We start from the raw sequence: 14,890 nt of genomic DNA on the forward strand, positions 1-14,890 counted from the left end.
TTTTAAGCAGAGAGTTACCATGATTTGAGTGTGTTTCATCTTAGGAGCCTCACTCCTTGTATGACCGCCAGGAGCTATACCAGCGACAAGGGTGGCAGCAGGGACTGAGGGAAAGGGAGCTGGGCCGAGCTGGGCCGAGCTGGGCCGAGCTCAGCTGTGCTGAGGCGGTGACCGTGGCAATGAGAGCAGAGGGGCCTCAGAGACACCCTGTAGAGATCAAGCCCATGGCTCTTGCAGATATATGGCACATGCCAGGGAGAAAGGAAAAGAGTCAAGAATGATTAACGGGGTTCTCACTTGAGCAGGGGGTGCAGATGGGCTCCCAGGCTTAGCCCTGAGAGGCCACGTGTCTGTCAGTAAGGAAGTCTACGATGACGCAGAGGGCGGGGCGAGTCACAAGCATCATCTGAGCTGCAGGCTCTCAAGCCATCCCTGGCTATTTCCTTGCATCTGTCCATCCACCTTAATTAGGCACCACTGTGTGCCCAGCACAAAGCCAGGCTCTAGACCCCAATTGGATGGGGTGGGCAGTCTCATAAGAAATCAGGCGAGGTGAATGAGGCTGCAGGCCTCCTCTGTGCCTGCCGCACTTGGCCCCCTCCACCCACATCTGTCTCAGGCTCCCAGACATCAAAGGATCAGAAGGGCAGTGAAGGCAGAGGCTGCAGAGGGATAGCTGTGACCTCTCAGCACGGGCTCCATCAGTGGAAAAACTAGGAAGTTTTAAAAAGCTAAACTTGGGGACGCCTGGGTGGCTCAGCAGTTGAGCACCTGCCCCTGGCTCAGGGCGTGATCTGCAGTCTCAGGATCGAGTCCCATGTCAGGCTCCCTGCATGGAGCCTGCTTCTCCCTCTGCCTACGTCTCTGCCTCTCTCTCTGTGTGTCTTTCATGAATAAATAAATAAAAAATCTTAAAAAAAAAAAAAAAACGAAAAAAAATAAAAAAGATTAACTTGTAAAGATTTTATTTATTCATTTATTTGAGAGTAAGCAAGAGAGCACGAGTAGGGGGAGGGGCAGCGGGAGAGGGAGAAGCAGGCTCCCCACTGAGCAGGGAGCCCAGCACAGGGCTCCATCCCAGGACCCCGAGATCATGATCTCAACTGAAGGCAGACACTTCACTGACTGAGCCACCCAGATGCCCCTAAAAAGTTTAACTTTTAAATAAAGTAGAACTGTCACTTTTATTATCTTTAAGTAAAAGCTGGGCCAGATCAAGTGACTTAAATGCCAGCCTCCCAGCGAGCAGCTGGGGTGGGGGTGGGGGTTGATATCTGCTTGGTTTTGATTGTTTTCCTGAGGAAAGTCCTCAGGAGAGTCCAGAAATGTCCAGAGACACCTGGATTCCAGTGCTGCCCTGCCCTGCCCTTCCAGGCCTGCCCTAGGGAGGATGCCCACCTTTGACCCTGAGCAAATCACAGGCCTTCTCGTGGCCTCGGTGGACCCATCTGTAAACTTGGGAGTTGGAGCAGCTGCTCCCGGATGCTCTGGTGTCTTCCCTCTGCCATAAATCTCCTCCGTCGGGTGATGTCATTGACCACAGTCGCTGCCCCAAGGGGTCTGTGGCTCGTGTAAATCATGAGCACTTGCCCTCTGTCTGGGACCCATAAATCACAGCACAGAGAGCCAAAAGGCCTTCCCTGCTCAGATGTAGGGCGCACCTCACTAGCAGGCAGAGCCAAATTCTGTCCTTTTGGCAGAGGAATCCAGCACATAGTGGCAAACATGTGGTACCCCCCACACCACCGCCACCACCGAGTTCACAATGAAACACCGATGCCTGGCCCTGACCCGCCTTCCTCAGTATCTCCTACCCAGGGACCGTGGATCGGGTCATTTCTGACCTCCCCTCCTCTCCATGCCTCACTGATTGACCCTCTTCTCAGCCTCATCCCATGAAACATTTTCACGTGTGTATGTTGGGTTCATTTATTTGGCAAATATTTACGAAGCACCTACAGTGTGCCAGACCCAGGATGAAGAGCCAGGGACAAAGGACAAAAAGACATCATGTCTATCGATCTGGTAAGGGGACGACATCACAGCCTATTTAAAATTACCACTTGGAACAAGTGCCATGAAGGAAGTTACAAGAGAACAATCTGAGGGAGACGGACAGATGCCTAATGTTGATGAGCACTGGGTCAGGAGGAGGAGGGTGTCCTGGGAAGTCCGCTCTGGGAACAGGCATTTGAAGGGAAGCCTGTGGGATGATCAAGAGGACAGGTGGAAGAGGTGGCGTGCCCAGAGCAGCAGGACATGATGGGCCACCTTATTCTAGCTACAATTTTGAATGCCATTTATTAAGGGTTTGTATCAGTCCCCTGGGGCTGCAATAACGAAGTACCACCAACTGAGCGGCTTAAAAACACTCACATTTATTCTCTCACAGTTCTGGAGGGTACGATCTGAACTCTAGATGTTGGCAGGGCCATGCTCCCTTCGATGGCTCTAGGGAAGAAATCTTGGCATTCCCTGCCTTGTATGCATCACTCCAATCTGCCTGTCTTCACGTGGCCTTCCTCTCTGTGTCCTCTCCTCTTCTTCTGAGGACACCAGTCATTGGGTTTAAGGCCCACCTTCCTCCAACAGGACCTCATCTTAATCACCCATGCAAAGAATCTATTTCCAAGTAAGGTCACATTGTGAGATCCCAGGTCGATGTGAGTTTTGGGGAAACTAGTCAATCCACTACAGGATTTTAGGCCGGGGGTGGGTATGATAGGCTTTATGTGTCATATCTCTGACTCTGGCTGCTGTGTGAGGGATGGATTAGGGTGAGAATGAGGGAAAGTAAGAGTCTGAGGAGCAGTGGGTGGGGTGGGGATGGTTCTGGGGCTGGGGCTGGCTGAGAGATGGAGATAAGAGGATGAATTCTAAATCTGTCTTGGAGGTTGAGTTGACACCATTGGCCATGGATGGGATGTGAGGGACAAAGGAGAGGGATTAAGAATTTCTCCCTGTCGTTTGGCCACTGAACCAGACACACTGTGAGGGTATGAAATGACATATTTCTTCCCTAATTGCCACATGTTGGTGGGTGGCTCACAGAGCACACAGTTCTGCTGCCAGGACAGGAATCCCAAGTGAGCATGAGGCCACTGTCTCCACTTGGAGCTGTCCCCTCCAGTCTCCGTCTTTGGCTTGTGTAGGGCTTTCCATCCTGCAGGAGCGGCAGAGAGCAGACCCACACTCCTGACCTTTCCCCTGTCCCCCTCCTATTTCCAGGGCTGTCTGGGCATTGGGGTCACTGCTGTCACTTCAGCATTATGCCAGTGTGGCACACCAGTCCCCAGGACCTTCGGGCCAGAACCAGAGGCTCACATCTAACTCATCAGCTTTGGCAAAGAGCTGGCACTGAATGATGGGGGCGCGCAGGAAGAGAAGGCTGGATGCTCAGGACCTGATGTCAAAATACGAGCAAGGGAAGGAGGCAGCAGGAGGAATCTAGTGTGCAGACACCACAAAGAATTCTGTTCCCACTGAAGAAGGCATTTTTGAGGCAGCATCCCAGGGACTGGCTTTGAGAAGGGGGTACTTCCTGTGGCTTCTGGCTTTCTCTTTGGCAGGTGCCTTGAAGCAGTTTTGCAACTTTGAGAGGAGCCTGTGAACAGTGGAAAGCAGTGGCTACCGGGTCGTGGCCGAAGGGGAAAGTAGTGCACAGGTGGATATACATGTGTGCACACACACCGGCACACACGTGCACACACACACACAGGTTGCTTGGCAGGCCGCCTTTTGATTTTGTGCTTGAAGAATGCCAGAGATGCAAAAAATGCACCTGAATGGGAGCAAGCCTCCAGCTCCAAGTACCAGACCTCCAGATTACAGGAAATACAGGGGACAGAGGAACATGCATACGGACCCCTGAGGATGCCAACGGCAAGAGCCAGGTGCGGGAAACCACACAACAATGCACGAGATGTCTTAACAAATACGTTGCAAGGCAGGCACGTGGTGGGGGAAAGAAAATGTACAGCTCGAGAGAAACTTAAAAGGCCTAACTGCTTGCAAAGTGTGGCTCTTGCTTGGATCCTGACTTGAACAAACCAACTGGTAAAAAAAAAAAAAAAAAATTGAGGCAGTTGGATGTTGAACATCGACGAGAACGACTGCTGTTTTTAGGTGTGATAATGCTATTGTGATTATGTTTTTTAAAGAGTCATTATCCTTCAGAGCTGCCTGCTGAAATATTTATGGATAAAATGATCTGATGTCAGGGATTTGCTTTGAAATCATCTGGAGGTGGAGGGAGCAGGGAGGAAACAGACAGAACAGAATTGGCCCAAACTTGGCAATTATTGAAGCCGGCTGACGTGAGTGTGGGGCTTTGTTATGCGCTTCTCCCCACTGTTGTGAGTGTTTGAAATTTCCTGTGATGAACAGAATTTTTTTTTTTAAAAAAAAAAAGGAAAACAAAAGGCCTCTGGCCGGTAGATTCACAGCCCTGCCACTGACCAGCTGGGGGCCCCTGGCCACTCCAGCTCCCCCAGAGCCACTCGTCTCAGTGCTACTGATTCCTGCTTGCAGGGACTAGAGTCTAGTGAGAGCACCAACATGTCACTTAACTTCTGCTATTTATTTGTCCTTTAGTTGGTGGTTCGTCTCTGTTTCTCCTGGGACATTCTCAATGGGGTATCACACTCCTGGATCACCCTCCATCAGAGTTCAACTATTTTTCACGTCCTCTGAGAAGCCTGGCTGTTGACCCAACTCAGCCAAGGTGAATCCCTCCTCTGAGCCACCCTGCCACCCAGCCTGGGCTTGCCACAGTGTGTACCCGCCAACCTTACGTGGTAATGGCCTGTCCCCAAGCTGTCCTCAGCACCTAGCATGCAGTAAGCACCCAGCGAAGGTTATTTGACCAAGTGAACAAATGAAACCAACAAGCCTTTGTGAAGAAAGAACCCTGAAGATCTAGAGGCAGAAATCTGCTTCCTGAGCCTTGTCTGTCTCTGCTTTGCTGTGTGGCCCTGGGCAAGAATCTAAACCTCTCTGAGCCTCTCTTCCAAGAAAGTCCCACTGACTGTCACACTGCACTACAGAATGAATGGCACCCAGCCGGGGCCCACCACCTCCTGGTGTGTGGTGAACCTGCATAGATAATGCAAGCGCTCTACCCATCCTGGCCTTCAGAAGCAAGCCTGCCACCTCCAAGCCACAGGCCTTCCCTTCCTTAGACTCCCTCGTGTTCCACACACACTCTGCACAAAGTGCCCGAGCCCTGGACAATGTCCATCGCTAAGGCTCTCTTGATGATGATAATCATCCCCCAGTGACATTTGAAATCAAATATATTAACATTTCAGACAAGCCCTATACACAGGGAGGGTTTAGTTTCAAGCCCTGAGGAATGGCTGCTGGAGATTAGCACAGAAGCAGCATCCTCCAGCTGCCGGAGTAGAAGCTGGGAGGAGAACACGCAGCCTGCCCGGCATGCCCACAGCCCACACGGCTAAGGCCTGGGGGCCCAGGAACTTTCTGCATGCCCCGTACCCAGGCTGGCAATGTTCAGAGGCGCTGGTGGCAAGAGCCACCCAGGGAGACCTCTGCACACGCAGCACCTGTGCCCGCAGCTGTCGGGACATCAGTGGGCCCGTGGGACACGCAGGCCCCAGCAGCCCAGGACCGTGGCTCTGCCGGCGCCCTCCAGGGAGCCCGGCCCTGTGGTTAAACACCCTCCTTGGTGTTTTCCTGGCCCAGAGCAGCCTGGAGGAAACAGTTTTGGAAGTCAGAAGCAGAGCCGGCTCCAAGGGTTGGTTCTCCAACAGTGGCAAGCCAGGGTGGCCACCGGGCCAAACCTTCTCATCCCATAGTCCTCCCCCGCCTGTCTGAGTCCTCCTCCTTGCTGTCGAGGGCAGCTCACTGCCCTCCCCACCTCCTCCGGCTCTCTGTCCTCCTGTAGGTGCTGTGGTCCCACCCACCCCCCAAGGTCCCCCCGCCGCCGGGCCCTCCTCCCGCCCTCAGTGTCCCCAGCCCTTCAGCTGCATCTGAGCCCCGGCCACACCACCTTCTCACCCACGCATCGTCCGCCAGGGCCTTGCCACCACCCCAGGTGGCGCACCGGGACCGGCCCCCAGGAGATGCACAGGTCTAGTGCATTGGATGAGCTCCTACTGAGTGCAGCACCCAGCTCGGCCGAAGGACAGAGGGACAGACAGGCCTGGGGCAGGGGCTCCCCGGGGAATCTCACCCTGCAGGGAGGAGGCCGGAGGCACCACAGGATCCTGGACAGGCAGATCCGACTACACCCACAGGGGCTAACTTGCGGAGCCCTGCTAGTGTCCACCACAGCAGCCAAAGCCCCCAGGGCTTTGGCCAGGGGTCCCCACTCTAGGGCTCCCCAGCCAATAGTGGGGCCTGCGCTGGGCTGCGGGAGGCCCAAGGAAGCAGCAACCACGTTTGAGCACCAGAGCGGAGGAGGGGGTGCAGGGCATGCCAGGCAGCAGGTCCAGGCACTACAGTATTTCCATCCTGAGGTCCCTGAGACACCCCAAATCTCACCCACTACCAGCGGGCCTTGCAAGCCCCCGCTGCAGGGTGCTGGCGCCCTCTAGCGGCGCAAGTGCCGCGGCCCCTTCCCTGCAGCGGGGAGGACAGTCCCCCTCCCAGAGGCAGAGCCACAGCACCCTGTGCAGCTGGGACACTGCCCTTGGGGCTTCCAGTCCCTCCCCCGTCCCCTCCGCTGCGATTGCCACCTTCCTGCAGATCCCAGATGCAAAATTCCACGTCCTCGCTCCCACCATCGCCAGCTTGCTCGGTGGTTCGCAGTTTTAGGAAGGTGCAAAATTACGGTAAACAACGCCCAACAGGCCTTCTCAACAGGAAGGCAGTTTACAGGCAGCAAAAGCTTGGTGAGGGGTGAAGTTGGGGTATGATGCAGGCGTCCAGGGAGTGTTCCTGGGCCGCGTGGGAGGCACCCACTGTCCCCTTCTGCAGGGCAGTCTGGACTACACGATTCCTAGAGCACTGACTCTCCCCAGGGGAAGAAGCATGCAGGTGGCGCCACCAAGGGAGAACACCAGGGGCCTGGAGCCCACTGCTTATGCAATAGCAATAGCGTTGAGGGCCAACTGGGCTGAGCCCCCGGGAGCACAGAGCAAAGGCCGAGAAAGAGATGCCGAGCCTGGCCCCTCACTCTCTGCAGCCACCACAAGCATTCCTCGGCTGGTGGCAGGCAGCGAAGGGGACCCTGCTCCAGCCCCATTGGCACACATGACCCCAACAGTATCAACCCTTGCTGCTTGCTTTGCCCAAGGGACCCCCCCCCCCCCCCAGGAAATGCTTTCTGGGACACAATTCATCAAGCACTTCTGGAAGTGCCTTCTGGAAGTTTTGAGTCTCCGAATCAAATGGCCACACTGCCCCTTTTGCACCCACCCCAGAGCTGGCGGCTCCATCATGTCACCCTCCGCTTCCCAGAACACCTCCCTCTCAGTACTCTGGGAGGCTATGTCCCCTCCACCCCAGCCCAAGCCAACAGAGTTGGTATTCGACTTGACAGGAGACCCCATCCCTTTGTGATAGGGAAGAGCTGCCTGTCAATCTCTAGAGCATACCCCAAAGGGCCTGCTTCCCCAGCTCCTCCCCACCATGTCCCAGATACCATCATCCTCCGTGCAGTGTGGTTTCCTTCCTTCCCCCAGGCCACTGCACACCAAGCAGCAGCAGTACCCTCAGAAAGGTCTAAACTCTATTGATTTCCCTTCGGTGACTTCCTGCCTTGTGCTCGGGTGCTGGGCTCCAGCCTTCATCCCTCTTCTCTACCCCAGTACCTTCCTGTCCTCGAGCCCTCCTCGTGGTGTCCCCTGGGCAGGAGCACCCCACTCCTGAGCCCCCTTGCAAAGCTGGCTCTTGTCAGCCATAAGGCTCTCAGCTTAGCTGTCCACTTGCTCAGAGAAGACTCCCCCAGTCTACACCCCACAGTGACGCTCTCTCACAGCACCGCATTAGCTTGGTTCACTGCACACATCCTCGTCTGTGCTTTATTGACACTTCCGCTCACTCCTTCTAGACCTAACTCAGCACCTAGAACATAAGCTCCGTGAGGTCCGGGATGCCAGGGTTCACCACTGTATCCCCAGCACCCTGCTGCACAAAGAAGGTGCTCAGTGGAATGGTTGAAAGCATCCAGTGCCCTAGGAGAGATGCAACGAGGTTTGGGAAGAAGGAACGCTCACTTCCAGGGCACCCAAGGGGAAAAGATAAGATCTGACGGTGCAGAGGTGGTGGCAAGGCTGCAGGAGCGAAGGCACAGAGGAGGGGTGGCTCCAGTGGTTGGGCTTGACTATGCTGGAGGTGAGGGCAAGGACAGGGCAGGTGGTCTCGGAGGGCTCTGGGAGGTGTTAGCAGAGGAGCAGAAAGGCTCATGGAAAACCCACAGGGGGACCAGAGAGAGGAGCCTGACCCAACACAGAGGACGAGCAGAGACTCAGCTACAGACATAAGGCCAAGGCGGCGGTGACCCGGCCCCCTCGGGCCTCACCCATCCGCATCCTTGTCCGGTGGGACAGCAGACAGGAGACAGGCAAAGGGAGACCGGGAGCGAGGCCGCCCCTCATATCCCACCGGCCCGGGGCTGTCTCTGCCCTCCCCTTTCCTCCACTGGGAGGATCCGTCCTGAGGTCCCACCTGCGGCCCCGGCGGCTAATCCCGGGCCCCGGAGCCCTAGGTGAGGTTCTAGCACCACCTCGTGGACAGAGCTGGAACGTGCTGCATCCTGGCCCAGGTGGGGCCAGATTCCGGGCCCCCCAGACCCAGGACCTCAGGAAGGCTGAGGGCGCTTGGGAAGCACAGACCACTCTTCCTGAACACGCTGCCCCTGTCACTGGGGCTGGCATAGATCATCTGCGTAGAGTGCTCCCGAGGTCTCCGGCTGAGGGAGAGAGTGGGCAGATGCAAGTAGATAAAGCCAAGGGTCCGGGGAAAGTTTCCGAGTCATCTGGAAAGGGACACACCCTTTACAGAATTAGCATTTATTATTTTTTAAGATTTTATTTATTTGACCGAGAGAGAGAGAGCACAAGCAGGGGGAGCGGCAGAGGAAGAGGCAGGGGGCCCAACTCAGTGCTCCATCCCAGGACCCTGGGATCATGACCTGAGCTGAAGGCAGATGCCTAACCGACTGAGCCACCCAGGCTCCCCAGAGCTAACGTAAAACATTTTGTAGGTGCCAGACTTGGTGCTAACTGCTTCCTGAAGCTGCATTATTTCACAGCATCCCCTATGGGTGGAGAGGGGGAATCAAGGAACAGGTGGGAGGTCTCTGGGCTGCTGAGTAGGGAGCTGGGACTTGAACCGAGGGAACCTGGGCAGATTCTAGGTGCTGACTGAATCACAAAGCTGTGGACACCTCAGGAGCAGTCATGTCAGAAGACCGTGAACCAAGAAGCCCCCAGACTCCTGGGTGGGACCCTACCTGTTCAAAACTCTGTTGGCAGTTCAAGAAATGTGAAGAAAGCCATGAAAGTGGAGTAACTCATGACTTCCCGGTCATGGCCTTCTTTTCCTCATCCAGAGGCCCCAGATTTGGGATTGGCCCATCTGTCACACTCAATACCAGCCCTCACTTCCCCTCTTGAAATACCTCTCTGGCCCTGAGTGGGCGGGATTAAGTCCTGAGGCAGACCGTGTGGGTCCTGGGAGGCAGGCTTCAAACCTAAGGGGTGACCATAAGGCCCTATTCCGGGTGTATCACCCTGCTCTCCCTCCCACCACCCTCACCCCTAACCCACCCCCAAATGTGGTGACCCTGGGGACTTATCACACCCAGACTGTGAAAGTCAGGCACTCAGGAAGATGCTCAAGGTCAAGGAAGCCCTGGGGCTTGGTGGAAAGAGCAGAGGTTCGAGCACCAGGGCAGGGCCATGTTTCCCTTAAGAAGCTTGAGGTGTTTCTGGAGACATTCAAGCCTCCACTTCTTCATCTGTAAAATGGGGAGGGGCTGGCTATGCCTGGAAAGCTGTTAGCTCAGCGACTGGCAATTAGTTCATGCTCAATATGTACCATTTTATTCTCCCCTAAAAAAAATAAATTTCCCATCTGCACATTCAGATGGCTTTCTTTTTGTCATTTTAAGTAAAGACATGCATTTAGAGGCATTACTCAGTATTGAGGGGAAAAAAATTTTAAAACTGCAAGCGCTATGATTCAGTGACCCCTGACCATTGGCCACAGTGACCCCTGACCCTTGGTCAGGGGACAATCAGGTTGGGGCGGGGGGAACCATAGCAAACTAAAAGCCACAGGCCTCATCTAAATGGCCTCTATTCCACTTGATGGGATGAGCACTGGGTGTTATGCTATATGTTGGCAAATTGAACTCCAATAAAAAATGAATAAAAATAAAATTAAAATTAAAAAATAAGTAAATGGCCTCTATTCATTTCAACCCATTGTTCAACCCACTGGAATGCAGACCCAGTGCTGAGAGATCTTCTAGGAATCTCAACAAAAGCCAGAATTTCAGAATTTAGAAATCTTTTGATACCTTGAACATTGACTCCATTTGTTTGGCACTTCACAGTTACCAAGCTAGGCGGGTCTGCGGGATGAATTAAGCCCACAGGTGACCCATGGGCATGGGCCTTGCATGTGAGTGACTTAATAGTTCCGTGAAATTTAATTATCAAGTGAGATTTTCCAAGGATTCCTGTTCCCACCGCCTGATTCTCACCTTTCCTTCCAGACCCAGTTGAAGACTGACTCTGCCAGCGACCCCTCGGGCACTACCACTCAACCTCCCACAGCAGCTCCTGCATTTGCCTCCAAGTAACTTTTCTTGGGAAAAGTCCTGTGTCTTCTAGGAGACAGGGAGCTGCTCCGGGGTGAGTGCCACACTTTGCACTTTGTATCCTGTCCCCTGCCTATTAAACGCTCAGTGTTGGCTGCGGATAACAATAACACTCCCCGAACATTTGCCACCCTGAGTTCTGATCTCTCCAAGCACCTTGTTGATCTTTCTCACTGGCAAGCAGCGAAAGAGGCAGGGCAATGTTTATAGATCATTCCTCATCACCATCTCTGAACACGGATCTCAAACTGGGAACTAGCAACGTCAGGTCCTCTAATTGCTCCACTCGCTGGTATGCCAACGCATTGGTTAGTCGAATTTACCAGTCTTTGGAAACACTCTTCACATTGCTTTGTAGCTCAGCATCTAGCCAACGACATGTAGTCATGATGGCTGTCTTAGTCTGGGCTCCCCTAAGAGCAGCTCCTGAGACAAGAACTGGTCTACAAGTCATTTACGTGTGAGCGGACTCCGGGAAGCACTAATAAGGGATGGGCAAAGGGAGACAGGGAAGAGAGAAAGCCAAGAGAAAAGTATAATGAGTGGGTCACTGCCATGGTCAGTGGAGGTTAAGCCCACTGGAAATCCTCTGAATTGTTCCCATGAGGGGCAAAAAAGCCAACCTCTTATCTTCTGGTTCCCACCCCTTCTTGGTTGAGGGCCACTCTTGGGATGTTAACACCCCAGCACTTCTGGCTTGCTCTGTGGGCCCTCACACTTCCCAGTCAGAGGAAGATACAGGCAGACAAGGGGTGCCGGAACATTCGGCGGTGGCTAGGAGGGTATAGGCAGGGTCCTACAGAATCTCTACAAGAACTCTGCCTCCAGAAGACCCCATTCATGACCCTGAGTGAATGAATTATACTTGCAAAGCATCGTCCTCTGGCTCATCTTGCTTCCCCATGATAGTCATGGGGCCGTGACCCTTTGCTGGAGTTGGCAAATGGAAGAAACCGTTTGCCCAGAGTGATATAAATGGTCACTGACTCTAATTTGCAGATTTGCTGAACTTTATATCACTAAAGGCCTTGCCAGGGGGTTACTTCACATAGCAAAGCATTTCATCCTTGCAAATTATTTTGTAATTTCTAAGTTGATTTCCTCACATCTTTTCGGGAACGTGTCTGGTTCTTGGTGTCATCCGTCTCGGTATGCTGGCGGGTCCTCTTTGTTACAGAAACCCTGTATTGGGTGTCTGGCCCATTCTGGCCCCTTCCAGGGTCTTGAAATCCGAATGCCCTTTCTTGACAAGTACTCTTTCCACCTTTACACTTCACCTTAATTTATGTAAAACTATTTCTTGGGCAGTGGCAAGATTTAGTTGTTAATAAAATTGAATTAAAACAGCAGCCACGGACACAGCATTGATGCTGACCCTCCCGGGACAACAGATTAGAGAGCACAATGAATTTTCACTGAGAACGACCTCAATGGAAGGCTGCTGCCAATAAAAATTAAGTTTCCTCCTTGATCAAAAACAATGGCTGTGTTCCACTCCCCATCTGAGATAGTCGTTCCAAATTAATTTGCCTGCTTTGTGCCTACCGTGAGCGGGAACATCAGTGGGGAAATGTTAATGAGGCCGGAAGGCTCCCACCAAGCAGATTCCATACAACTGCCCAATTCGGATAGAAACAAACTCTCCATGAAAAATGACTTGTGGTTTTGAGCCTTAAAGCATTACATAGCTCTGACCCTGTTGATATCATTACTGGCCCAGGAGTCAGATTTAGAAGTGATTGATTCCATAGGGGAGGGGATGTCTCCTGACCCCAGACGGAGGGGCCAGGGCTGCAGGCTGTGCTGGGGGAGGGCAGGGTGGAAACGCCACCTCCTCTCCGCATCAGAGACAGTGACTTTTCCAACCCGGTGAACACAGCAGAAGACTTCACAGTGAGCCCAACCAGAGCCTGCCCGGTGCTCAAAACGCCTCCCAAATAAATGCCATCTGCAGATTCGCTTTCAGTGTTATTAGTTCTCTCTTCTAGACATGGACTGGCCAGGGAGGCTGAGTGCCCTCAGGAGCATTTGTAAAACACAGTGCTGAGGATCGCATTTGAAAACCGGTCCCAAAGCCTGCTGGCAACATGACCTGGACTAAGTGCTTACATTGCTTACCTCTGAGGGTCCTGAGAACCACCACCAAGGGATCCACATGGCTCTTGACATACAGGATCCTAAAAGTACTTTCATAGGATCTGTTTGCACACTGGCCCTTGTACACTACAGGCCAGGAGACACTGAAGAAAGAGGCAGAGCACTCCAGATTGGTAGGTGGCCGCCTTCAACAAGCAAGGGAACTTAGGAGGCTTGTCCTGGGCAATGGCAAGAACGGGAGATCTCTACACTCACCTGTGGGAATCTTAAAAGCTCACATAGAGACCTTCACTGGGTTCACAGAAGCCCTCCAGACAATCTGAACAACACCTTTTCCTCTCAATGCTACATCCTTGAGATGGCTGCTCGGGTGGGAATAGTAGGGGAAATGTACTTTCCAGAGACAAAGGAGGGGACAGCAAGAGGGGAAGGAGCCTCCCATTGCCCTGGTTCAGCCTGCAGGTCAACTGGAGATCATGTTCTCTCAATAACCTCCGACATGTATGGCAATCACTGCTGAGTTTTGGCTCTGCACCATAACAAATACACAATACGTGTAGCCAACTCTAGCCATCTTCAATCTCAGAGGCTCTCCTCCTGCCTCACTGTGTGCAAGCAGCGTGGTGGGAGAGGGCTTGTGCAAAATCCTCTGAGCGAGTCACATCACCTCAGTGCACAGGAACACCCTCAATGAATGCATTCTCGAAGAAGACCTTAGGTGGAATGAATGTGGAAGTGTTTTGTGAATTGGAAATGTTGCACTTGGGTGGGATTTGCTCTTCTCTGCTTCCGATTGAGGACAGAAAAGTTTAGCTCTGAAAGGGAAATGAGGAGTCACCCAGCATTCAGCCCCATTTTCCAGAGGAGGAAGTTGCCCGTGCTCACACAGGAAGGTGATGAAAGAATCTAGAACAGAAATGACATCATCTGACCACCAGCCACATGGAATGCAAACCAGTAAGTGAAATAACCCAAAGGCCCTGCAGTAACGTCAAGGTGATTCCTGCACTTAGTGTGAAACTTGGAAAACGACATGACAAAGTGAAACGAGAAGAAAGTTTATTGGCTCCAGCAAAACAATGGAGAACACTTATTATGAAAAACAATAAATACTGATTTGAAGGGCTGTATAAAATTTGCACACAGAACAAAACTTGGACAAGCCTTCCTTTTGATAAATTGAGTGCTGAGAATCCCCCAGATGACAAGTCACACAAGGCAGAAGGTATGCCTGCCCTCACCTGCAGAGATGGCTGAGCAATGACAAGGCTATCACCATTGCCCAAGGTAGATACACCCCAACATGCATAGAGGGGCCAAGGCCCATTATCCCCTAGCCCAGTTTGGACAAGCTGACTTGATGGCTTTCATGCTTCCCTGAGAAGAACCCATTTTGGAAAGGGTATTTATTACCCATCTCTGTCCCTTGTTTCCATTTCCTGAGTACAAAGTGAAACTCCCAATTTTTGCCAAGGCTGTGTATCTAAAGCAGGGGTTCTCAAACCCTATGAATCAATGAGAGTTTGTCAAAACAGATTGCTGGGCACTGGGGTGGAGCCAAAAGTATTTGTTTTTCCAACAAGTTCCCAAGTGGTGCTAATGCTACTTGTCTGGTGATCTTCTTGAAAACCACTGATCAACAGAGAACAGCCATATTCAGTCCCTCCTTGAAATCCTCATCACAGGCCCCATGTTGTTCTGGTTTTTCCTTATTAGATAAAAGGAGACTGGTAGCTCTCTTCTCCACCCACCATGCATGCCTAGAATCATACAAATAGAAGCAGGGATATTTTGCTCACCCTTTGAACCATAGAGAAATAATAAAGCATATTCATTTGGCCTCAAACCCTCCAAAAGTACTAGAAGAGATGGATTTAATGGAACTCTGAAAAATTGAGAGATTCCTTGGAGAACTCCGGGCTGTTTCTCCAGTCTCTCCATAAGTGCTCAGATCAGTTCAATTATAAACATTTCCTTACAAGTAAATTTGAAGATGGTTAA

This window comes from Vulpes vulpes, chromosome 15 (assembly GCF_048418805.1).
Source record: "Vulpes vulpes isolate BD-2025 chromosome 15, VulVul3, whole genome shotgun sequence".
Classification (NCBI taxonomy): Eukaryota; Metazoa; Chordata; class Mammalia; order Carnivora; family Canidae; genus Vulpes; species Vulpes vulpes.